The sequence below is a fragment of the Anser anser genome, assembly GCF_964211835.1.
Source record: "Anser anser genome assembly, chromosome: 8".
NCBI classification, from domain to species: domain Eukaryota; kingdom Metazoa; phylum Chordata; class Aves; order Anseriformes; family Anatidae; genus Anser; species Anser anser.
Window position 1 is genome coordinate 11780522 of NC_139728.1, and position 23669 is coordinate 11804190.

The window sequence follows — 23669 nt, forward strand, 5'->3', positions numbered from 1 at the left end:
AGAAATCAATTAATGCCATGAACTTAATGAATAGGCTGAAGATGTTCTCTGTCAGATTGTAATGCCCCTTTTGTGGAAGATGCAAGAGACTGGTGCACGTGGAGTGCCCTCCTTTTCCTTACTCCTGGGCAGTGGAAGAAGATGGGATGCTGTGGTCTCTGACTCCCTGGGTCACTTACTCTGTAGTGCGTGGCGGAGTTGTTGCAAAGTATCTCAGAGGTCTTGTTTCTTCCTGTTTTATTAGTGCAGAGCTGCAGGAGTCTTCATGGAAGCAGAGCGTCTGAAGTGAACCCATACAGCAGGCTGACAAGTTGTTAGCAGGAAGGATCGCCTGGGAGGGGCATTCTCCAGCCAGGACCTCTGACCAGAGCAATGCCAAGTCGCCCAATTTTAACCCAAAAGGGTAGATCATCTAATTCCTTCTTCCAGCCTTTTCCTTGCCACTCTTGGTTCTGCCTCATGCATGTCAGAGGGGCGCAGGAGGCAGAGCCTGGGTGTCCCGAGTGGCCTGCCGTGTGCCCCGATGACTGGCTGCACCTGCTGCGTGAGCATCCTGGTGCCCCAAACACCCACCTGTAGTGTGCCCGTGCTCAGGAGGCCTCAAAAGGAGAGCTATCCCTCCCTGCTCGCATAGCTTGCTATGCGTGTGACCCTGCCAAACACTTTGGAGATGTGTGAGTAACACTTCTGAGGTGGTTGCTAGGCTCTTACAGAAAACACAGAAGAGCAGTCAAAATTCTTCACGTTAATTGGTAGGAATAATCCAGCCATCTCTGCTAACTGTTGCTTCCCTCTTCTTTCCATGGCAACACTCTCTACAGCAGCCCAGGTGCTCCTAGTTGGATGTACTGGGATTTCTGAGCCCCTCTGTCTTCCAAATCGCCCCTTGGAGCACGGAGGGAACATCTGTACTTTTAGTGTGGGCACCATGTGATGCGTCAAATGGCTTTCTCTTGTGTAACCATATTCCTTTTCCTACGCTCTGAAACAGAAAGCTTTGGAAACATGCGCGAATGGAATCCTTGCGTTTCTTTGGTGGAAAGAGCTGTTCCCTATTTTGTAGCAGGGAGAGAAAGGTGCTGACAAAGTACCGAGTGTCTCTTGTTCTTCCCATGGCCTGAGCTGTCATAGCTTTCTGAGAGCTGGAGGAAGGAAAGGGACTGGTGAGCAAAGGGAAAGATGTCTCTCTCCTGCAGAGCCCAGCCAGGATGCTGCTGGTAAGTTTCCTTCAGGAAGGTGCCTCTCTGAAGCATTCTTCGTGCATATTCGAGCACCATTTTCTCTTCTGGGACCTGTTTTACAGGCACTTCTAATGGTTCCAGGGGAAAATGAGAGACAGATGGCCAGCGATGAACCCAGTTCAAAGCTGCCCAAACCTGGGGAAGGGTGCTGTTTTGGGAAGGGTGCTGTTTGAGCTGGAAGCATTGCATTTCCTTGGTGCAGGCTCAGCAGTTCCCCTCCATGCTGAATGGGAGGAAGAACATTCCACCTGCTGGATCCGTGCAAGCCAAACCCCCAAACTGAACAAAGACTGGATGAATGGTTCATGGATTTACATATTCAGGGCTATGCAGCTCCCCTTCCCCCAGCCTTGGGAAGTTTATTGCCCTCAACAAAGTACACAGTGTGGCTGTCGTTGCGGAGGAGCCCAGGCAGGTCGTTATGTGACGAGGGAAAATTACCCAGACTGTTCTCCAGAAGGCAAGTGAGCAAAAATTTTCCTCTGACTGGTTCAGGACAAAGTTAATGTAGGAAAGCCATTAAAATTAATGCTGGTAAACAAGGATAAAAACCAGCAGGGTTGTAACAAAATTTGGACCAGATTGGGTTTCCCAGCTGTCGTGCTGCTCACTGTCTTAAAGGCAGCAGGCAGAGGGAGAGGGTGAGGCAAACTCAGAAAGCTCTTGTTGATGGGGGCTGTGAAGTTGGGGACATCTGGGTTCTGGTGGCACTGGCTCCTTGGTCCAGCACCTTGGACCCACTGTCTATTTTTGGGAAGCAATGACTTTTTTTTTTGTCTGATGGTCCTTTCATCTCATATTTTATTCATGCAGTGGTTATCTGCTTTCTTCCAGAGTCTGCCCTCAAAATTCAGGCCCTGCTCCAGGGTGCTGGGAACCTGCCTGCCTGTTCTTGATGGCAGTAGCTGCTTAGTGCAAGCATGCAAGAGACCACGGCTCATGCTTTTGGGGCAGCGGCTCACTCCAAGCAGCCGATGCTCAGAGTTCAGTTGGAAAAGGTGAAAAGGAGCATAGCCATCCCCCCTCTCTGTTTTGTTTGCTTCTGAGAATGAGAGAGTGCTCAGGCTGGCAGAGCAAGTGGTACTGGGTACGTGGGTCCCATAGGGAGGAAGGCTCAGGTTTGTTTCCTTGTCCAGTATCTGGTGGTAGGTATGAGCTAGACAGGGCCCAGAGCATCCCAGGGAGAATATCCCAGCACAGGATCTGTGTGCTACTGCTTCCTTCTAGATAGCGTGCTGTGGGGCTGGAGAAAGCTAACACAAGCCAGTCACCTTCACCAAAACTCCTGGCACCAGATATTCAGCTGGCTTGATGCTTTGGAACAGGCTGACTCCAATATAACCAACCCAAATTTTCTAGCCCCAGAAACGTAGTAACGGCAAGCTGTGCTTGCCCAGACTTCAACAGTTTTGATGATCTGGTCCTGGATGGCTGTACAGTTGGGTTCTGGTGGAGCCTCTATGTAGCAGCTCATGGAGTGAAGCGAGGCTTCTGAGATGAAGTGCTGTGCTAGGTGTCTTCAGCCAAGCGTGTGGAACTAGAGCGGGATGCCTGAAGTCATCAGCATCAGGGAGATGAGGGAAAGCCTGGGCAGGTCAAGGCTGATATTGGAATGAAGAGCAGCATCGAGGGAGGCCCAATGGACAAGTCTTCCTCTGGAGCCCTCATCCCTGGGGAAATCCTCAGGCTGCACGTGTGGGGAGACCTCAGCTCCCTTTCAGAGGTGCTACGGGTGGAATGGACAGAGTTGGAGAGTTTTCTTTCTATTTTTCATGAGAAATCATCAAAGAATCAGGGTGACAAAAATATTTTTGTGGAAGTGACTATGCGAAATATTTTTTCATTTTGATTATTTGAAAACCAAAACTGTTCATGTATTTTAAAATTCATGTCCCCTCCGGGTTGCTTTGTTTTGTTTCGTTCCTTATTCCTTCTCCCTTACTCCTCAGAGGGAGCCATCCAAACCTACACAGTGCATTCATTTTTGAGGAAATGCAATGTGATCGTTTTCCAGTCTAACCTAGGCTGAAAATGCTTCTGGTGTTTTGTTTGTCTGAGAAACTTAAAAAGGCTCGGATGGAGCAGAAACCCGGCTGGTTCGGGGGGAGCTTTCTTGTTTCTGAAGAACCACTTGGGGGGTGGTGCGAAGGAGTTGTTTCAAAAGCTTTTTATCAGAAAAAGGAATTGTTGGTAGACTTTGTCGGGAAGATTTGGGCTCCAGCCATTCTTCTGTTAGAGCTGCTAGCGTGGTGCTGAGATCTGGATGCCTGCTGTGTCGCAGGGCTGGGCCACCTCTCACCAGGCCCTTTCTGCAGCCCTTTGCTCTGCAGGGGCTCCGCTGCTGCAGGGTGGTTGGGGGTGATGCCATCTTTGCCTTGGCTGTGCTTTGCACCAAAAGCCCTCCCCAGGAGTGAGGACACATGGGTGCAGAGCTGTGTCTTTGTTACAGCAGGGACCTGCTGCTATTGCAGCGAGAGGCCCAGGTCCCACTGCACTGTTACAGTCTGCTCAAGCTCCTGACCACTGAGAACCCCTTTCTGAGGCTTCCCAAGGGCCAGTGAGGCTCAGAGCCAGGCACCAGAGAGGTGGTAACCATCACAAAGTCCCTTAGAGAATCTCTTTGGCCGCCGGTTTCCCCACCTGTAAAACAAGCATGGTTAAGGGGTGTGCTCTCGGAGGCATGGCGCACAGCTGCACGTGTCCTTGCACCTCAAGGAGCTGCGGAAAGCAACCAGGTAAGGCTGAAGTCAGAAGAGCTGGTCTGACGCATCCCTGGGGCGGTACTTATCACCCCAGGGGTAGCTCGGTCAAGGTGAAGCACAGAGGCAGGACTGTGCTGGAGATACGTGGGTGTGCGGATACGTCCCGTGGGACAGGAGCGGTGACAAGTGTCCGCGTGTCTGGAAACACAGCAAGAAAGGGGCTGGATGGAGGACACCACCTACTCCTGTTGCTGCCGGCTCTGCGAGCTGCCAGCTCTGCTGTTTGGCGCTGGCCAAACATCGCTGCTCATCCCCAGTCCCTGCCGTCTCCGTGCCCCACATGCTGCTCCTCCTATAAATAGCCCGCCGGGAAGCGGAGCCCGGAGCCACCGCAGATGGCCCCCAGTTCCACGTGCAGCCATGTGTGAGATCCCAGAAAGGGGCTGTCAATTCCTCGCCTAGAGCCACCCATGAAACCTCATTAAAAATGGTGTCCTCTCCCTTCACCCCCGTCGCCCCCCTCCCTTCCCACTTCAACGTGCCGGCGTTCAAGCACCCTTATTAAACATGCACTTCCAAGCAAGGAGCGCTGACTTCCCCTTAATTGAGGCATAATAATTAGAGCATTAACACATTAGGAGGGTGAGACAGCATGTTTAGCTTTTGTGATTAATTATCTGAGGATTGTAATAAGTTGTTAAGACATTAATTACTCTGGCATGTTTATTGCTCTTTATTGCAGAACAGACACTTCAGAGCAGCAAGTGCTGGTGTGTCTGGGAAGGCGGCGAGGAGGGGGCTGGCCGCAGGAGACCACCTACCCACCCTCAGACCAAGTGAGCTGCTGCTGGGGGACATGGCTTGGGTGGACCTCGGTGGCCAGAAATAACTCCTGCGTCTCCAGGAGGCCACAGATGGATAGAAAGGGTATGTGAGGCTCTTAGGACGACATGGGAAGTCCTTTCCGATGTTTTCCTCTGGGTTTTTCTCCTCTTTTGCATGAAGCGTTTCCTTCTTGATGGTTGGAGCTCCCCCTCGTTTGGATCTTTTGGTTTTCCAGGTCCCGTCTGCGTGGCTCGTTCTCTGCCTGGATCTGAGGAGGAAGGCTGTCCGTATTTCAGACAGGCTGAAGTTCAGGAGTTCAGAGTCAGCAGTGGTCAAGAAATGAGCCAGGGCCCCAGCGGCCTCATTCTCTCCTCTAATGGATGAATTTTCTGCTGGAAAGCAGGGAGGTAGATTAGGGAAGGCTGTTGCAGTAGTGGCAGAGTGGCTTGGGCTGCTGTAGGCTGCTCGTTAGGCAGCAAGGTGTTCTCCGGCTCCGGGTCAGCTCCGAGCTGCTCAGTCGGACTGGGTCTGATGGCAAAGTTCACAGAGGATGGGTGGATGTTGTGTGCTGCTGAAACTCTGACTGAGAGAAAGGGCAGCCAGATCAGCAGCAGCACAGCAAACAGAATGATGTGATGGGCCCGTTCCCAGCCTTCTGCGTTCCCCACAAAATTCATAGTGTCAGGCCCTCCCTGCCCAGTTCTTTGGGCTGGGAATAACACAGGAGACCTGATGGGAGATCAGTAACAGCCCCAGCCACTGGCTTAGGGAAAGAAATTTGGGAGGATGATGAAAGACGAGAAGAGGGTGGGAAAGCTGTGGGTTTTCTGTGTTTGGTATAGGTCTCCTTGGGGCCCCTTGGATCTGACATTTCTTGTTTGCAGGCTGTGTCCTCGTGGCATTGCAACGTGTGCTTGTGTCCTGGGGCAGCACCAAGGGACTGGGAGGGGGTATTCCTCTGTTGCCTCTTTTTAGAGTTAAAACGCAATGATCCTGCCCAGCCTGCCTTCCCCAGGGACTGACTTGATGTCTGTTTCACCGTGGCTTCCCCCGACTTGAGCTGTTATCACTGTCACTCAGCTGTCTTGGTGGCTGGGGGGCTGAGGCTACAGCCCAGGCTGAATCCCTTCCCTGGGATCCATCCAGCCGAGCGTTAGCTGCTGCCTTCAGCTCCTTGGAGCCTGCGCCTGCCTCTCGCTAGCCTGGCCCGAATTTGGCATTCACTGTCAGGTGTCTGATTTCTGCCTGCAGAATGTGCAAAGTGTCAGCCTGGCATTTCCTCTTCGGCTCCTAGGGACAAAGCGGGTCACGGCTTAACGTGTTTTATCATTAAAAAGATAATTTCCTCTGGATGTGTGCAATAAGACAATGGTGCTGACCTGTGATCCTGGCATTGCACAGCATTAATGATTTCCCTTTGCAGGTAATCAGCAGCAAATATACACATTTTGGGGAGATCTGATTTTTTTTTTTTTCCTTTTAAGATTGCTGTCTTCCTAGGCCAGACTTAATTAGCAGACCTCATTATTTCCTCAAATGTAACTTGACTTCCATTGAATGAGAATTGTTCAGTGGATGGGGAGCAGCAGAGCGGTGCTGCAATATTCATATTGTTTTAATTGCAACATTAACATTTCATGCAGCTCTTGGCATATTTTCAGGTGCGGCCCTTTAGCTCAATGCAATGCTGTGAAAGGTTGGATCAGAACAATTAGGATACAGTGACTGGATTTCTGGATTTTATTTTTTTTTTTCTTTTGTAAGAAACACAAGCCTAGATTCAGTTGCTGTCACTCCTTTTGTTTGGCAGAACAGGGAGTCAAGCACCCCTGAAGTAAATGGAATAAAAGATGCGCTGTAGCACATGCTTACCTTCTCGTTTTGCAGAGCTGAAGCCCTTCAGATGTGTAGGATGTGTGATCTACCGGGCTGACAGCACCTCCTGGGACTTGACCTCACCAGGTAAATCAAAGAATTCCCCAAAATGGGTCTGGCCGGCTGGGCCGTGGTCAGATAGGAGCTGAATGAAGATGGCTGTTTCCCACTACCAGGGCTCTTGGATGCCTTGAGGCTGGAGGTGGTGATGACTGGGTCTGTGCAGGTCCTAAACGAGCACATGGACTGCCTGTTCTGCCCCTATACAGCCTGTGGGGCTGGTCCTCCTGCACGGGAGTCAGCGGATGGGGCTGCGCTCAGCCTCATGAGCTCCGTGACCTTTGCCTGGCTGCATGCCGTGCTGGCTGCTAATTGTTCCCACCCAGGGGAGCAGCGGTCAGCAGTGGGAATTCCTGTCAAGAATGGCTCCGGCTTCCACCCTGAAACAGCCTAATTAGGGTTCCCTAATTGGGTCACTGAAGGGAGGTGCAGGAGGCAGGCTGGCCATCAGCTCCATGCTGCTGGCATTGCCCTCCGACAGCAGCGCGGTGCTGAGCGGTGTGCGAGCTGCCTGCTGGTGGTGGGGAGCTCAGCGTGGCCAGGCTGGGATGTGGGGTGCCGCTGCCTGCAACCTCCATGCTGTCAGTGCCTTGTAAATGTGTAAATGTGGTCGCGCTGAGGCTGGTCAGGGTCTGGTGTGGAGCACGGGCTGGTGTGCAGGGGGACAGGCGCGAGTGCTGTGATTCAGCAGCCCGCTAATGATGTGCAAGTGGTACTGCTGCGAGCTCCCCAGGCTCCTCCTCTGCCTCGGGCTGCGTTCTTGGCACTTGCTGGCAGCAGGCTGCGATGAAACATCTTGCTGGAGGCTGAAGTCTCTGTCCGTGTGGCAGAGAGGTGCTGCGGGGGGATCGGGAGGGGGGGAGAACTACTCAGTCCGTCAGTGCTCCTCCTCGGAGCTGGGGATGTCTCTTCTCTTTCAGGGAGCGTCTGGACATATCTGCATGGACTCTGATGCGTTCAACACTGGGGGGTTTAGGCCGGTGGTGTTAATGCAGTGGGGCCTCGGCTTGGTCACTGGAAGAAAGGTGAGGAAAAATCACATGGCCCATTTCCAGAGGCTTGCCAAAGGCTGACGTGCCTTCTTGGCTGGCTCTCGTATCAGCCAAACGTGTCTAAAACCTTCTCCCGCTTGTACTGAGTGCGGTGGGATCCATGAACTCTTATCTCCTATGGCTCCATAGCTTGGGTTTAGGATTCTCTGGTGTCTAGTAAGCTGCTTGTGCTGAATGGAGCATCTGCCCTTCCTGGGATATTTATAACGTCTTGCTCTCCCACGCAGAATGTCTGGTGTCTAATAATGGATGATACACTACAGTTTTGAAGGTACTAATAATTTCCATCCTCTGTTTGACAGTCTGTTCCCGTGAAATTTATAGACTCTGCCTGTCTCTGAGACCTCTGTCTCTCTGTCAGGACAGGTTGACATCTGTTCTCAGTGCCAGGAGATCCTGGGGAGTGGGCAGGGGACAGACCGATGTGGCAGGACTGCGTATGCTCTGCATCCTGTAGGAACTCGGGCTAAAAACGCGCCCGGCTCTGCTTCCCCCAGCCCTGGGGGGTGGTAGTGGTTCTGGTTTCCCAATTGTGAGTTTGGGAAAGCAAGTTGGCTGTGTGGGAGCAAGGCGAACCTCCAGGAGACACGGGCTGCCGTCCTGTGGGCTGTTCACGGGGCCGCACTCGGTGTTCCCACTGCCCGAGGGGCCTGCGAGCAGCAGAGCACGGGCTCTGCGGGAACAGCCCCCGAGGACGACAAACGAGAGAGAGCCCGGAGCTGCTGGCCCTGGCCGGCGTGAAGAATTGCCTGGCTGAAAGATAATGAATACCGCAGCAGGAGACAGAGCATTTCTCTGGGGCCATTCATCCCCTTTATCACCCCGCTAACAAGCCCCAGAGCGGCTGGCATGGAGCAGCACCATCCCTCACCGTGCTGGCGGCTGGGTGCCGGCGGGCAGGAACACCGCACGTGGCTCTGCGGGGAGCCACGGACCTCACCCCAAATAGCAGCCCCCGGCACGGCTGTCAGCAGGAGCAGCCACACGCTGTGCTGGCAGGGAGGACGTGCCCTCCTTTGGGACCCCTGTAGTGCCACCGGGGAGATCCGGGTGTAAAAGCCCAGCACCCATCTCTTTTAAAGCACTTTTGGGCAGCGAGGGCGCTGCGGTACCCTTTAGAGGATTGCTCTGTCCCAGCTTGTCTGAGACTTACAGGGTTATTTATACAGCCCAACAGGAGTTTGGGGCTGCTGGCTAGGAGGTAAGTCAGTTCTGCTTCACTTGCAGCTTGTGCACGAGCCTCGTGAGAGGAGGAGAGGGCAGGAGTGATGTGCTCTTCCTAAGAGCTAATAAAAGCTAATTCCTCCCTTTGCTCCGAGACGGTGGGAAGCATTAGCGGCTGGCTGAGTGCCTCCCGCGCTGCGGCAGCGTGCTGGGTGCCTCCTTCCTCCCGGCTGGGAGCAAAGCCTGTCCCCCCGCGGAGGGGAAGGCATCTCAGCAAGAGCTGTGCGGTCTGCGGCTGCGTGAGCGGGCACCCGTGGCGCTGCCTGTAGCTGGCAGCCCTCCTGCCAAGGTAAACTAGCCAAATAACCCAGACAGGTGGCCAAGGGAGCGTGGGCGGTAGCCCCGTGGGCGATTTCCCAGTTGCGAGCAAGCTCCTCTACCTCTGCTGCAAGGTTTGGGGTGGGAAAAGCACCGTTCCTGACCCCGCTGGTGTATGAGAGGCCCCTGAAAGGCTGTGCCCAGAGCAGCGAGCACTGTGCCCCCGTCCAGAGCGTGCACCCAGTGCACAGTGTGCCCGGCCTGCCTGCCCCCCTGCCAGAGCCCACGGCACGTGGGCATGCAGCAGGGCTGGTTACCAGTAATTGGAAGGTCTGTCTTTTTCCTTTTCCCTCCTGCTTCCATATCCTTAGTTTCTCCTTTTGTTCCCAGTGTAGGATGTGTTTTTTTTTCTGTTCCTTGATAAACATCCAGTGCCTCAGCGGGCAGGGCTGGGGGAAGATGAGGAAGAGGAGAAAGGAAAGCAAACACGAGGCACTGTGCTTGGGCGTCCTCGGCAGTGCTGGTGGCTTGGGGGCGCACAAAGGAGGAGAAGGGCTGTGAAGCCTGGCAGGTGGAGGGTGCAGGGAGCACCGTGATGGGCAATTAGGTTGTTCCAGCAAGGGCAGAAACAGCAGGGCAGCAGCAGAGAGGGGGCTGAGGAGCTCTGCGATCCTCAGTCCCAGCTCTGACTTGTTAAGGGTGCTGGATAGGGCAGGTTGTGTCTAGTGGCCCTTCAGGGAGGGCTGCGTTTCCAGGGGGGCACCCTGGTGGCAGGGGGGGCCCGTTCCCACCCTGAGCTCTTCCAGCTCCCCGTATGGGAGGAGTTGGCTTACAATCTGCAAACATCTGGCTCTTAAAACATCTGGCTCTTTCTTCTCTTGCCAGCACCATTAAACGTCGAGTTGAAGGGAAGTGCAATCCATCACCTTCCTCATGGGCTGCCACTCAGCCGAGACTAACAGAGATCAGCCTTCAATCACACGGGGGCCGGAGCTGAAGGAAACCTTCTGGAGGACACAGTGGAGAAATATTTTCATTAGCGGAGGAGGACCTGACAGAGACGAAGTGTCCCTTCACCTCGCCTGCCGGACCTCTGCCCTGCCTGGCGCTAACAGGACGAGCGAACACCGACCGAGCAGCTCGTGCCAGCTGCCAAGTTTTAAGGGCTGGCTGCATCCAGATGTGCAAAACAGCCGCGACATGGAGAACAGGGCTTTTATAGCCTGGTGGATGGCTTTGCTTTTCTCCTGCCTATTTACAAGTGAACAGATGCCCCAGCACAGGCTAGAAAAAGTTGTCCTTGGGCGATAAGGTCCCGGAGTGCAGGAGGTATGGTGGGCTCTGCCTCCTGCAGCGTGTTTGCAAATGTAACAGGACTGACCTTGGGCTGGGGGGTTTTCTCTGCTTCTCTCCAAGGAAAGCCGTTTCACAGCCTGCTGCTGCAGTCATCTTCTCTTAGTCTGTGTCCCCCCGTGGCAGTCGAGGTGCCCAGGACTCACTTGTGCTCTGTGTGTCAGTTGTGCTGGGGAAATGCACGCAGCACGCTGGCTGGGAGCCTGGCACAGGCAGGGTCTGGTCCTCCACTCACAGTTTAAGGATGCCTCACCAGGTCCTGTCTTGCAGGTTGAAGGGAAGTTGTTTTAATTTGCGTGACACATACCTTTGCGGCCAAAAAGAAGGGGAAAAAACAAACAAACAAAACCAACAAACTCTGGCCAGTGGGGATATTTTTAGTTCTTTGCAAAGGACCATTAACATCCCTCTCTAACTCCCTGAAGACTGTTCTTGCTCTGCAGGTGCCCGCGATGCTGCACTCACACCAGCACAGCCCTGCCACAGAGGTAATGCAGCACCCCAGAGGCAGCGGCTTGCAGGGAGCCTCACCTCTGCTGCCTCTTCTCCAGGTGCCCAACACGGCACAGCTCTCGAGGGGCTTGGACATTCACTTCTTCTGCGATGTTTGTTTGTTTTTTTTAGTAGCAATCTGGTTTGAGCTTCCCCAGCCCCGCAGCCAAGGCGTTGACATGGGACACAAATCAGTTGGCTTCAGGCTTTGGCTGTGCTGCTAACTGGCTGTGCAAATTTCCGAGTGCCTCATGCCTCAGTTTCCTCTTTTGTGAAATAGAGGCGGAGGAGAGAAGCTCCTGAATGCCTCCCCTGAGCTGCACCAAGCTCTCCCTTCCCTACCCAGAGGGGTGCTCAGGAGCCAGCTGCACTCCCGGGTGTCTGTGCTGCTTTTTCGCAGAGAGCGCGTTCCTGTACTGAGGCATCTCTTGCTCTCTCCTCCTCCCTCTCTGAACTGAGAGCAGACAAAATTAGAGGAAAACTTGGCTTCTGAGCTTTTTTTCCCCTGACCCCTTCACCTGGCTTGTTTTTTTTTTTTTTTTTCCCTCCTACGGTTTCAGCTGGCTGAATTTCAGTGCGAGCCTATTGCAAGGAAGGGCACGTGCTAGCTTACAGAGGGAGAGAGACCCAAGGAAGGATAAATCTGGAGGCAATGAGGTCGGGGGGAGCCAAGTCAGCTGCTCTGACACTTTTATTATGGAGCGAGGCTGCTTGGGAGTGAATCTTGCTCGAAGCATATGTGGTAGGATGACATTTCCACCAGGACCCGGCAGTAACCTTCCCCAGCCCTACGCTCGCCTGCTCCCGGGGCGAGGGGACTGAATGTCAGCTGGAAATGCCACAGGCAGCAGCAGGGCTGCTGGGGTGAGTCCCCGCCATGCGCTGGCCTTGGCCACCATTTCCCTTCCCTCCTGGGTCTGTTGGGCTCTGACTTGTGGCAGAGCTGTTGGTACAGCGTTGGGGTGTCTCAGACGGGCCAGACTTTGCAGCCAGAAACCTTTGGTGACTTCAACTTATGAACATGGGGGGTGTTTTGAAAGGGAGGTGTTGGCTTCTGTGTGCTTCTCATTCTAGAAATGAAGAGGTTGCAGCAGATCACAATGAAATCCTCCTCGGAGTTGCCCAGAAGGATCAGGAGCTTCAAGGCAAGCTTACCCCTGAGAAGGAAGATCTGATTGCTCAATAAAATGGTGAGATGTCGCTGGCTGTGCTGTGCAGGGGCTGGAGGCCAGGAGAGGCTTTGATACTTTGCATTATCACTGTCAGCTTCGATTGCACGTGGAGGAGGCGATGCTGTGGCTGGCGGTGGCTAGCTGAACGTCACTGGGAGAGATGACATTTTTCCCCCACGAGGGTACTACATCCTTGCCTTTCCCTTTGGCTCTCATCAAGAGCTGCTTGCCCCCAGCGCCAAGTGGGACGTACGTGTGTGGTGCCCGAGGGATGGTGCATGCAGCGCTGAGCACCGCTTCTCGCTGTGTCAGCAGGCAGCTCTGTGGCGCTGGTAACTCTCCAGCACTAGGGGCTGGTGGGTGGGTGACCAGAGGGCAGATGCTTGTCCCTGTCTGAGACAAATCAGGGCCGTTGGGAGCTGCTGTTTGCCACCCTGGGGAGCAGTGTGCAGGAGGGTCCCTTGCCGTGCTGGCAGCCTCTGACCAGCAGGAGGTCTGCCAGGGATGTCCCCTCAGAGCCACAAGAACTCAGGCCTGAGAGAAGTCGGGGTCTGAGGGACAGACAAATGTGTTTTAATGGCTGATGTTCCCCCCAGGCTTGCTCTTGACTCCTCTAAACAGGAGCTAATCTGGTAGAAGAGTGCCCGTGCCCACACTGCTCCAGCAGCCCCTTTGGCAGCCTGCTGTTCTCAAGGGCAATTTCAGCAAAGCCTGAGTGCTGCTCTGGGTCCAGCTTTCATCTTCCAGCTGGTTACGGAGGAACGAATGGAGGTGGTTGCTGCTGCCAGGCTGTGCTAGAAAACAGGCAGGGGACAGGCCTTTTTGTGCACTTGAAGATCCAAGAGCTTAATCTGACTCTGCTTCTCTATTAGCCCTGATCCTGTCTTGCATCTTTTCCAGCTGATGCCTGAGCCTATCTTTGTTTTGTTTTCCTTTCTCCCCTTTTCCCTCACCTTATGAAAAATGGCTTTGCCATCTGCATCTGTCAGGAGTCCGCAGAGCGGGGTGTACGGCTCAGTGAATATACAAATGTGCGGTTGGATTGTGGCCCCTTCCAGCAGACCAGAGCTGAATACCAACGTGCAGGAGGGTGGGCGCGTTCCCTTCTTCTGCTGCTGGTGCCTCTGATAGTTGTTTTTTTAATCCTGAGGAGGTGTGAGCATCGCCTTTGGGAGCAATGCTTCCTTCTGCTCTTGTTCCACCTTGCCAAGGTTCAGTTCTCTGCCATCCATCATCGGATGAGTCCTCTCCTAGCTCCTGCATATGAGCTGCTGGTGGGAATGCTGGGGAAACTGTTTCACCCTGCTTTTCCTACCAACCTTTCCCATCTCGTTTTGCATCTCACCTCCCAGGCTCGTTAAAGGGCAGCAGGCAGGCTGGGGCTTGAGGACACTTGTCTTTGCTTGCTGATGCCAAGTGGTTTTGGATAGAAGCGAGGATGAGCCAGAGGGAGGAGACTGTCCAACCCTACACACACAGCTAAAAATGTGATTTTAGAATGGAAGCTTTCAGCACAGGACTCCTAGGGTGCTTTCAACACCTCTTACATGTGCTCCCACATGTCTTGGCCTTGGTGTGTCCCCTGTCCCCGTGAGGAGGCTGTGCAGGGAGGGATGCTCAGGGAGATGCTCGGGTGCCGTAACTCTGCAGGTCACCCAGGTGTCCCCGGGGAGGTGACACCCTGCCTTGGCACTGCTGGGTGTGCTCGCCTCCATCCTAACTCTTGGTTTCTTGCAGCCTGGTGTGAGCTGCTTCCAAAATCTGGCTTTACTGAAATTCTTTAAGCCAGGTGGGCTCGGAGGAGCAGGCAGAAAATGAAATGAGTGCCTCCACACTCCTGCCACAGCTATCTGGTCAAGGGGGGGAATTTTCTGGGAGGGCGGCCCCCCACTTTGGCAGGAGGAGAGAGCTGGCAGCTTGAGCTGAGCTGGTTTTTTGACAAGCAGATGGATGTTCAGCAGGGGCCCAAGAAAACCTTCTAGCTCCAGGCTAGTTGCGAGCCCTCCAAACCATAGCGTTGTGCTGACGCAAAGAAAGCATCGCTCCGTCAGCTCTGGGTCTGAATTACCTCTTCTGGGTGCCTGGCTCCGGGGGCAGCGCCCGTCCCCTCCTGCCACCCGTCACGGGAGGTGCCAGCTGCCTGCTTCTGGCTGGGCAGGGATGCAGCAGGATCCACCAAGCTGCAAACCACCACGTGAGGAGGGAGGAAGGCGAGCGATGGCAGGTTCCTCCAGCGTCTCCACGCCGTGGGGCTCTTGGCGAGCAGGTGCCAGCCTGCTTTGAAAGCTCTTCGTGCTCCTGCAGGTGGGAGCCAATTTGTCTGCTTTCCTGCCCAGGTGCCATCTGCTGTAGGATCGCCTGCGTTACGGATGAACGTGACGGGGATGGCGAAGGGGAGGTGGGGGGAGACGAGCCTCAAACTTTCCTGGGTAACTTCAGCGCTCCTTGCAGCTCCCTCTCCCCTGCATCGCGGCGGGGAAATCACAGCCTGTCATTTGTCGTTCCTGGAGCGTGATAGGGAGCTGAGGCGCTGCTAATAGCAAGCTATCATTTTAATGCTAATTTCCCACCATTAGATCAGGCTGGGGGAGGCACAGCCTCCGAGGAGGGAAGTCATTAGCAGATGGAGGGGGGGGAGAAACGTGTGGGGCTTGTTCTGCACCCCGAGAAGGGACTTCCAGGGGGGCAGATGATTAACAACCACTGGGGAAATAGGGAGCAGATGCTGGGGTCAGTCTCTGGTGGCTGTGGGAGGGAGGGAGAGGGATGCTTTGTTCCAAGTCTCCTTCCTGCATGGCTTTCTTGAGTGCCTCAGGCGTTTGGGTTGAATTTGGTGTTTGCAGTTTGTTGCCAGCCCCCAGCGCTTGGTGGCTGTGGGGGTGCTCAGAGCAGCAGCAGGACTGTGCTGCTGGCTGGGTCATCCTGGGTTGGGTTTAGTGACTGTCCCCACTTTAGGACCCTGGATATAGCTGTTGGGTGGTGGGTTTCAGGGAAATTTGCAACCTGCTTGGCTGCCTGGTGCAAAATGGGGGTGCTGCCCCCAGTCTGGTGCTGCTGCCCAAGGTCACTGATGGCCTTGTGCCATCTACCCAAAAGCAAAAAAGAAAGTTGCCCTTTTTCCATTGAAAACAAGCTCAACTGCCCCAAGCTCGTGAGCTGGCAGGAGCTGGGAGTCATGAAGGAAAGCCAGCTCTTTCCTTGCCCTTTCCAGCGGTGGGGATCTCACATCCCAACTCTTGGTCCTTCTGCTGTAGCCATGCTTACTGAGTGGCAAAGCCCCTGGTACTCCTCAGCCTCCTGTAGCCTCCTGGGAAGGTGGCAGGGAGGTGACTGGTCGTGGTGGGAGCGGGAGGCCTCTTTGGGGCTGTTGGTGGTCAGAGCGGGTCCTCTGCCACTTCTGTGCCTGCTTGGAGATCTTGGGGCTAGAGGGAAATGAGCTCAGCTGCTGTGCCTGGCTGGGAAGAAACTGGTTACCTCTTGCTGAGGGCTGGCCTTGATTTAAAGCAAGGGCCTGGTTGTCTCCCTCAGTGGGACACGTCTCCTGAAGATCCACCAGCCTGTGCTGATGTGCAGACCGTTAGAGTTATTTCGTATGGAAGCACACATGGGTTTTTCAAGACCTTTTACAAAACATTTTGGTGTCTAGCAGAGAGGCAATGGAGAACAAACCCAGCCGTGATGAAGGGCAAGAAAATCAGTAACTGGTTACGAGAGAGCCAGGAGGGGTCCGTCCTGCAGGAGGACACTAGCATGAGGTTACAGCAGCATTGCTCGGTGTGGTTCCCAACTATCAGATCTGCCCCAGGGTGGAGCACAAGTCACTGGTTTTAGGGAGCAATTTCCAGCCAAAAAATGGCTCCTGTCTTGGCTAGAGCCTCTTCTGCACCTTGAGCAAGGAGACATTTAAAAAAAAAAAAAAAGAAAAAAGAAAAGCAATGGGCTGGGTTTTTTTCCTAGCTGAGGAGAAGCAAACAAGTGGCTAAGTGAGGAAATCAACGCCTCATGCGTGTCCAAGAATAATATAATCAAGTAATTTTGGGGGGAAAAAAGCAGTAGTGTTGCTTTTCCCAGTTCAGCACTCTGAATGATGAGCCTACAAGCTGGAGGGGGAGCTCCCGGGAGAGGCGCCCGTGTGCGGGAGACAGACAACAAGTGTCTCGGATGGGCCCGTGTCTGCAGCGATCTCTCTCTAATTTTCTACATCAGTGAGAACTCAGCGCAGCACCATCCATCACAGTCAAAGCCACCTTGGCGAGCCACCTCCCCGCAGAGGGACACCCCACCTCTGCGTCTGCCATGGCACGGGGCTCCAGGTGCTCCTGCGCGCCGTCGGCTCTCGCTGCTCCATCTCTCCCTTGTGTTAGACTGGGTGCTCTTGCTTGAATTGTGGTGGCTCTTGAATTTAAGCAAAACCTGGCTAGCTGATGCCAGCTGTCACAATGTAAAAGTGTTCAGGCTCTGGGGGCTCAAGCACCAGCGAGAACCGAGGAGCGTGCTTCTTGCTTGAGCGCAGCTCCAGACAGAAGCATCTTCTGAATAAACCACTGCAAGTAAACCACTGCAATTGCCACCTGCCTCTCAGCCTCTGGCTTCTCAGAGCAGTCAAAGAGCCCTGACCTCTCTCTCAGGCATGGTGTTCTGCTTGTTTCAACCCTGCTCCGGCATTGTGGAGCTGTTGCTGGCTTCTGTAATAGCTGCTTTGTTTACTTCCCCAATGCCTGCCCTTTTGGTAATGAGCTATAATTCATTCTGTTTTATACAGTGCTCAGAGATACCTGGAGCAAGGAAGGTGTGCCATTAAAAACACCTTCTAGCCTGCTCTCTGGAGCAGGGGTTGCTGATCTCCTGGAGATGTAAAATGGGGGGGGCAAGGGGGAGGAGATGGAAAAGGGGAATAATTGCCTCCCAGGGTAAAAGGGGCTGGCTGGGTTCGAAACTGCTGGGGGCTGACATGCAGGTGCAGATGAAAGGCTGTGATGGGCAGACAGGGCGGAGGGATGAAAGATATTTTTTTAAAAGCATCTGCTTTCCTCTCTTTCCCTGCTTTATAACCTGTTTTTATAGAGACTGCATGAGGAACACATTTTTTTATTAGCGGCTTGGGAGCGGAGAGTAATAAAGATTAATTTTTTAAATAATTCCTTGCATTATCTTTTAATTTCCTGTGGCAGCGTTTGACTTTTAAATCTGCAAATGGAGTTAACCACTGATGTGCTCCTCAGTTTGGAAGCGCCAGCCGAAGGAGCTGCAGGACCTGGGGATGCTGGTGTGGTCCCTGAGCCGAGCATGGAGCCTCAGCCTCTCCCGGGGAGGCCTGTCTGTCCTTGGCTGCAAGGATCTGCTCAGGTTTGTAGCTCTGGGCATCATTTCTGCTCCAGGAAGACTCTGATGTGAGCCATCCTGCAGCTCGCAGTGTCTGTTTTGCTTCCTTCCATTGATGGTAATTATGGAGCTCCCTTTACTGCTGATGAGGAAGGAGGAAACCCAGTGGCGCTGCGGGATGGGGAGGAGATGTTGGGAAGAAGCAATGGGAGTTGGAGAAGAGGGGGACGAGGTGGGAGAGGTGATGCAGACCTGAAGACTGAAGCTCTGCTGGGCTTTAACCTGCCAGGGAGACTGGCCGAGAGCTCGTGCGCCATGCGTGCCAAGCTGGGCAGAAGTGATGCTCAGCACACAGAGACCCCGGCTTCTTTTGGCCACTCGCCTTCTTTCCATGACCTGTGCTCCGTCAGCCTGGCTGCTGGCTGCCAGACTTGGCTCTGAGCTTCTCCTCTCCCTGTAGAGCGAGCGGTGGAGGTGAGGAGAGGTTGGTACGGGGAACCAGCCGGCGTGGGCAGCAGCCCTTTGGCTCACGTCGGGATGAAGCCAGCTGCCACCCGGAGCAGGCACTGTGCACGCCTGGCTGGCTGCGTGCCTTGGCAGCCCTTGGGTGGCCGGCTCTGCTGACCCAGCACGGGAGTGCTGCGCTCTCCCCGATCACAGAGCTGCTCTGCATTGCAGCAGGACACTCAGCCAGCCCCACCGCTGCCCCTACGTCTCCTTCTCTCCCCGCAGGAGGAGAACAAACACCCCAGCCCGTCCCCGCACGTGAAGGTCAGTCGTCCCCTGCCGAGATGTTGGCGTCTGCTGGCGTCTCGCGGGCAGAGCCGTCCCCGAGGCAGGGCCGGGTCTGCGGGCACCGCGCAGGAGGATGTGGATCGGTCTGCTGTTGGAGGCAGCGACTGCCTGGCACCAGGCAGCCCGCTCGCAGCACTAAACGCGGCTGTGTTCTGCTTTTGTGCTTTGGCAGCAGGCTGAGATCTCGCCCTGCTGGCCAGGCTTCAGCCCGCTGGGTCCTCTGGTGTCCAAGGGAGCAATAAGAAGCTTTGGTACGCATGGCTCGGGCATGGCTTTGGTGGGAAAAGGCACTCCTCATCCCTCTTTTTGGATTCTCCGTTTATTCATGTCTTTGTACAGAAAAGGAACCTGTGCTCTGCCAGCAGGAGAAGACAGAAGTGCCTCATGGATGCTCCTTATCTTGGAGGCTCCTCGGGAAAGGGGCAATTGTCCCAGCCTACAGCCCTCCATCCTCACCAGGATTTGGGGTGTCCCACCGCAGCACCGATTCCAGCACGGAACCCCGGCTCTTTCTTGGGACAGCTGCTTTTGTGTTTGGTGGGTGCTCCACAGGGAGAACTTGGACGAAAAGGCAGAAAAGGGGTGGCCTTTTAGAGGGGGAAACTGAGGCATAAAGATGTGGCTTGACGGGCTGTGCAGGGCTCGTGCACGTCCATCCCCGTGTACGGCATGTCAGGAAAAGTGGAGGGCAGTTCCCAGCTGTCCGTATCTGTCCAAAAGCAGAAACTTCTCGTAGTGGCGTTATTTTTTCTTCTTCTTCTGAAGTCGCAGAGAGAAAAATGGAAATAAAGAGCAGCAGGGAGAGAGCTGTTAAAAAGCTTAAAGCTGTCACAAGGCATTGGTTAGTTTATGTGCAGTGAAGTATACAAACAAGTTTTCAGCTTGTTGGTTGGAGCCAAAGAGCTTTTTTTTTTTGTGTGTGTGTGTGAGATAAATATGTTTTATGGGTCTTTTATGGGATTTTTTAAAATGGCTGTCCCAATAAATTATTTACCAGGGTAATAAAAGATCAAGGAAATTGTTCCAACCATATCGCCGAGCATCTAAATCCCGGAGTTTTGCTGGGGTACGAGGACCCCCTGAATTCCCCTGGCCTTATAAAAGCTGGCTTGGGCATGCTGCTTTTTGCAGCGTGCAGCTGGAGGCCGGGTCCCCAGCCAGCGCCGGCACTGAGAGCATCTCCAGGAGCTCCTGGGCAGCCGATGCCACTTCCCAGCCTCCGGCATCTGCTCCTGGAGGCTGGTGGCGCCTCCTTCCACCGCTGGATCTCATGGACGTAGATCCCCTGTTGTTCTCTGGCTCCTTATTGAAGTTTCCAGCAGGTGTTAGTGGTCCTTGCTGGTATGGAACGGGAGGTAGAAATCACTTGCAAAGAGGCAAGGGTTTGGGATCCTACCATGGGTTCCTGTGGATGCTTTGGCTGCATCCCAGACCTGCTGTAGTGAGAGGGATAAGCGTTAGCCCCCGGTAGGGTTTGCAGGACATCCATTAAGGCAGCGGCTTTGGTAAGGACTCCAGTAGAGCAAGATGCATCCCTATCTGGTAAGCTGGTTGTAAGAAAATGTAGCCTGGATTTTTAGAAGCAATTTCTGAGGCTTGAAAGAGATGATGCTGGAGGGGCCTTAAAAAGGGACCATGGGTGGGAAGGGCTGTCCACTCTTTCAAGATAACTCTCAATATTCATAGGAAGGATTATCCATTTGGTCTTCCCAGATAGGAGAGTCCTTGGGCACCTGGGGTGTTGAAAGCGAGACTGGACTGATCTTTGCTCGTGCTGTCTTTGTCTTGTGTTAATCCTGTGCCTTAGGGCACCTGCTGTCCTCCGTGTGGTGCAGGGGAAGTCCTCGTCCTCGCTGACGCCTGGTTTGGCTCCTGAGCTCGGTGGTGTTCACCTCTCCAAGGTGCTGGAGCCACGTCTGGGGGACAGGGAGAGATTTCCTGAAAATCAGGGGAATTTCTGAAGCTGCTTTAACGGTGATGTCTGCTGGCTTCGAGGCTGCGTGGGCTGGCTTTATGCTGGCAGCTGGGGACTCGGTTTCCCACTGGGGGGGCAGCGGCTGGTACAGCCTGTGACGTCTGCCTTTGAAGAAAAGAAAAAAGGGCATGTTTCCCCACGTCCTTCTTACTAATCATGAGCGTGTCCTGCCAGGCTGGCAGTGGCTGCCATGAACTGAAGTTAGAGCACGGGTTGAGTCGGGAACAACTGGACGTGCCCGCAGCTCCCAAGGCGACCTCCCTCACGCCGTGCAGCTTTAAAAAAAAATAATAACCGGGGCTGGTTTGGGCTGTGGTTTTGGGGTGGCAGTGATTTTATGGAAGGAGAGGGCGAGTGGTGCTGGGTGGCATGGCGCAGATTGGGGCTGGATGCAGACAGCCAGGCCCTCCACGCTGCGATGGGGAGCGTGTCTCGGAGGGGCTGTGTGCCAGGGCTGGGGAGGGGTGCTTCCTCGAGGAGCCAAACAGAAGGGAGCAAGGCAGTGGTTGGGAAGAAACGTTACTGTTCTCCCAGCCAGAAACAAGGATGATTTTCAAGAAGCAAATTTCTCCAGTGTTCGTGCAGGTCAGCCTCCTGTGCAGGTCACCAGCGTGCCGTTACTTACATCCAGGGGGGCACCGCCATGGCAAGGGAATAAAAATAAAGATGAGAAATCCCATCTGTGCCACTTGAAACACCTCTGTTCGGTTGGGCTGTGGTCCAGGAAAGCACTTAAGCGTGGGCAGCGCCCCTGAGGCAGTGGGTGGCCGAGGGGACCTTGCCCTTGAGCCTTGCCACCAGGGCCACCACCAGGTCCGGGGTCCCACCTCGAGCCGCTGGCTGCCCCTTCATCAGCATGCAGTTGTGGGTTTGCTGTCGTACAAACCTCGGCTGTGTCATTAACAGAGGAAGGAAATAAAAAAGCAAGGGCTCCAAATGGATCCCAAAGGGATTCCCTGTAGCAATTAGGTTTATACTTGAAAACATATTTCCAATCTTTACTGCCTGCTCTCTGTATTTGAAATAATTTTCTACCCAATAAACCTTAGTAGCCCCCAAACATAATTTCAGCGGTGCATTAATTAACAACAGGCGACCTGCTGGTTCAAAAGCTGAGCGAAAACCAATGCATATATTAGGCAGAAGCAGTATTTCTGAGACACTCAGCGTGCGGATGCAAGTGCTTTATATAGGACATTACCTAAGGCCGGGGAGCACGGGGCAGCCTGGCGTCTTACTTGCTGACTGGCACCTTCTGCACGGGGTGAGCACGCGGGAGCTGAGAGGAGGCATTTCTCTCTCCTGATTTTTCATCATTATAATGAAAAATTTTGGATGTGTTGGGCGTAGAAAGGTCTCAAGATGCGGAAAACCACTTGCTTGGTGGCAGGGAGTTTGCTCCTGGGGGCATGGGCTCGGCAGCCGCTGCTTTCCAGGTCCCCATAACACAGCCCTGGGACCATCTCCAGGTCCCATATCTCCAGGTCCCATATCTCCAGGTCCCATATGGCCTCTGCCTGTGGGATCTGGGAAACCCAGATCTTCTCCATGGGTTCTACAGAAGCAGGTCAGGAGCCTGCTGGAGAACATTGTGCTGGTGTGATGCCTTCAGCTGGTTCCTGCTGGGGATGCGGGGATGCGGAAAGGACACCAGGGGTTGGGGTCCCCCTGTTGAGGAGGTGACCAGAGCCCCTGCAGCCTGGTCTCAGCGTGTGGAGCGAGCCCATAATCTGCTGCTGAACAGCAGCTGGGAGGCAGCGTTAGGGTCTGCTGCTGCTATCGGCTGTTCCAGCTTTATCTGCAGCGTGTGAAATATCCCATGTAAAGCTAAGCAAAGCTGCAAAGCTACTGTAATCCTTCCTAAAGCCACACTGCCCCTCAGTGCGAATATTGTACTAGATGATATGCTTATTAAACTTGTTCAACACAAGTTTTACTTCCAGCCGGTGCCGATAGCCTTGAGATGCCATTAAGGTAATAATTACATCAAGTCACCCTTGATCCGGATTCCAGGCGGTTGCTGTTCACACCTGCTTCGGGAGACACTGGGTGCAAGCGGAGGGAGGTGGCAGAGTGGATGGGGTGACCCCAGTGGGATGTGGGAACCTGTGCTGGTCCCTGGGGAGGCTGTGTCACTGCTCCCTGCCATCGTGCCAGTCCCAGCCAGGGCACCGGTCTCCAGAGCTCCTCCATGAGGATGGGACAAAGAAGGGAGAAGGCACAGGGCTGGAGGTGGGACCTGGAGAGCCTCCGGCACCCGCTGTCCCCACCTTCGTGGAGCACCTTAGGTGCTTCTGGCAAACGAGTGGTGGAAGCTTTGTGCTCAGAGGAGGATGAAGGGAAGGGAAAGGAGATCGTTGTGGCTCGTTCTTACCCATGGCTGCAGGTCTGGGGAGAGCAGCTGGTTGGCCAGACCCCTGTGCTGGGGATAAGAGAGAGCGTCGTGGACGGTGTTTTGTCCCCTGTGAAGGCCCTGGATCCTCCACTCCAATGTCAAGCTCAATTAACTCCAGTCAATTACACAGAGCTTACAGGCTACACACAGCTTGCTCCTAGCCATTCTACTTAAATCTTGGGAGGGGCAGGGGTCTGTGATTTTAAATTCATCATAATTGCAAGAGGTGGCTATTTTATGAGTCAGGTGAGCTCAGCGCCGCCTGTAGGGCTTGCGGTGGCCCCTTACACCCCCTGAAGGACAGCAGGGCGCCGCCTGGTCGCACCTCGTGCTGCTCGGGGTGGGACACGTATGGGAAGGGGGGGTCCCAGGAGACCGTGGCAGCCCAAGCGGTGTGCCCTGCCTTCCAGCGGTGAGGTTTGGCTTCTCCCAGCAGCAGCGGTGGGCTTGCGGGACTGAGTCTTGCTCCTGTGCAGTCTGGGAGTTACGGTCCGTGTGCGGACACAATCCCAGCTGCCACCAAGGCGAGGAGGATCTTTGTCTTCGCTCTGGTCCTGGTGGCTGTGCAGCAGGTAAGGATCTCTAACCCCCCAGGTGGGAATGGGGCATCCCAACCCATCCCCTCCTCTGTCCCCTGCCTTCGGCCTCCCTCCCTGAGCCTCCAGGGACAGGCGTCTGCCATCAGTCGGAGGCGGGCGGCGATCGGCTCCGGCAGCGTGACACTGATGTAAATTTAAACCCTTTTGCGCTCTCCACCAGCAGCCCCATATTTTCAGGAAGAAAGAGAATGGGAAACAACTTTTTTAATGAAGTACGGCATTTAAATTCTCTTTATATTTAGTCCTATCTGGAGCTCTTTGCCCAAATGAAGCAGAAAGCGTTTACAGCTGTATTTTCCATCACACCAACCAAGGAATATATTCATTTG

General features: G+C 54.3%; 1 long non-coding RNA gene across 1 annotated transcript in view; it reads left to right on the forward strand.

Moving 5' to 3' along the window:
- LOC310903333 overlaps positions 1-19621 on the forward strand; it is a 63250-nt gene extending 43629 nt beyond the window's left edge. The window contains exons 13-20 of the long non-coding RNA XR_014587460.1: positions 245-403; positions 4686-4870; positions 6656-6730; positions 7624-7728; positions 10123-11078; positions 12157-12272; positions 17426-17600; positions 18711-19621. This is a non-coding gene — a long non-coding RNA (uncharacterized lncRNA). The remainder of the gene's footprint in view (positions 1-244; positions 404-4685; positions 4871-6655; positions 6731-7623; positions 7729-10122; positions 11079-12156; positions 12273-17425; positions 17601-18710) is intronic.
- Positions 19622-23669: the final 4048 nt, after the last annotated feature.